The sequence below is a fragment of the Triticum dicoccoides genome, chromosome 1A (assembly GCF_002162155.2).
Source record: "Triticum dicoccoides isolate Atlit2015 ecotype Zavitan chromosome 1A, WEW_v2.0, whole genome shotgun sequence".
Taxonomy (NCBI): domain Eukaryota; kingdom Viridiplantae; phylum Streptophyta; class Magnoliopsida; order Poales; family Poaceae; genus Triticum; species Triticum dicoccoides.
The window spans coordinates 376,762,935-376,765,039 of record NC_041380.1 but is presented as its reverse complement, the minus strand read 5'-3'; positions in this window follow the sequence as shown (position 1 = coordinate 376,765,039).

Sequence of the window (2,105 nt, the reverse complement as noted above, 5' to 3'; positions counted from 1 at the left end):
AAGAGGTCCAGGGAGAGAAGGGAGAGGACGAGGGGGTCGGGGGGGGGGTGTGCGTGGCGGCGACCAGGCAGCCGGAGGGGGGGGCACGCAGGCAGGAAGGAGCCAGCGCGGCTCGCCGGCCATCGGGCACGCAGCTGCTTCTCCTCCTGGCAGGAGGAAGAAGACAGTGCTGCCCCTGGTGGGCCGGGCTGGCTTTGGCCAGTAGGCCACTACAGTGGTGGGCTACACGGTAAGGTACCTCTTTATTTTTTTATATTTCTTGTTTTCTATTATTCTGCAACTTTGTGGCTTTATTAAAAATACTTAGACACTTCCAAAAATCACCAAACTGCTCATGCTCACTGTATGGAATAAACCCAACATGAAACATTTCAGTTTGGGATTATTTGGACATTATTTCTTATATAACAGAAATAATTCCAACCCAAATATATTATTGATTTAAATCAAAGGCCCAAATAAATTATTTCTGTGACTCCCAAAATATTGGTTTGAATTTCACCTCATGCCAATATTTTCACAGAATAATAGGAACATTTTCTTGGACTCATTTGATGAGATTTAAATGTTGGTTATTTTTAGAGGTTTTCTGAGGCTTGGAAAATTCCTCAATTCAAATTTCAATTGAATTTAAACATGATGCAGCAACCAAACTAGTCCAAGGCCAAGGTAAAGCTAGGGCTGTGACAACTCACCCCCACTAAACAAGAATCTCGTCCCGAGATTCAAGACATGAGGTAAGAAGATAGAGGGACACAAGCTACACAATCTTCACGATCCAGATGTCTTTATTGAGGATATTGATTCATTGCGTCATCTTGATCTTGACGTCTTTGCTTTCGGGATCTTCATCCAACATGATGACGGTAAAAAGAAATTCTACAGGAATCGATCTCCTCGGAGATCGAGCACTCAAGATCAACTCATGGGGTGAGATATAAACATTTCTTGAGCTGAGACACGAAACACACATCAGGGGTGATGGAAAGAAGCGGATGATAAGGGTTCAAATTTGGTAGGCAACAATTCCACGCTTAAGTAGGATGGTGCATGGTTTCAAAGTAGCGAGGAGATAATTGCCATGATACCATAACGAGACATCTTAAGGAAGGTGACTCGCAGAAATATTCCCTTAAGTGGCAAAAAGAATTACTTTTGATTCAGAGATCATTGAAACTCTTCATACCAGCTTAAGGCAATTTACAATTGATCGTTTGAGATAGCTCGAAGAGAAGGCATACTTGGACTAGGATGGATGATGTGGACTACCTTGTTGAAGACAACACAATGGATGATTTTTGCTTATCATCGGAGATGGATGGAACCCGTGGTAGGACCACTTTGAAGATGATCCTGATCAGTAATTGCTGAGAAGGGTAGTCCGTAGTAGGATGACACAATGGCGGTGCAAGCTGGGAACAAAATGCAAATGCTAGGAATGATTCTAGTAATTGGAGAGAAACCCAACAGTAGAGAGAGATTCCACTGTTTGAAAGGTTATGGCATAATCGAAGAAACTGAGAACGGATCCCAATTAATGCCGATGATAAATCCTAGTGCTTGCGCGTGCTCTCAAGAACTTGAGCATTTCCGTATTCATCAAGGTTCTGCCAATATCCGTGTCAAGGATCCTGGCAACACAACATGCTACCATTATGAATAATGGTGGAAGATGCAGATGCAAAGAAAGATAACACTTTCTCAGATTTCACCTTAGCGAGGCCAAGGGATCAGAATCTGGATGATCGACCGAGAGACAGTTAGCACTCCGCCTCTAATGTTCTCCTTGATGTGCTAGCGTAACTCATTCATAGATATGGTTTGATATCTAGAACATCAAGTAAAAGGTCAGACTTCGGAAGCTCAAGAATCCATAAGGAATAACTACGGAGGCAGATCCTGCGAGATCCTTATGGGGAGGTGACTAACTTCTTCAACCAGGATACTACAATAATAGGCCTTCCGGTTAGGTGTGTTGGCCACAACATCCACATTACTGGTTACAGAGGGACCAACAATATAGTTCTTGGAGTACGTTCCAACCATCATATCTGCCCGAGATTCAGATCTGGTTGGTGTTAGGATATTCCAGACTCATCGAGTCT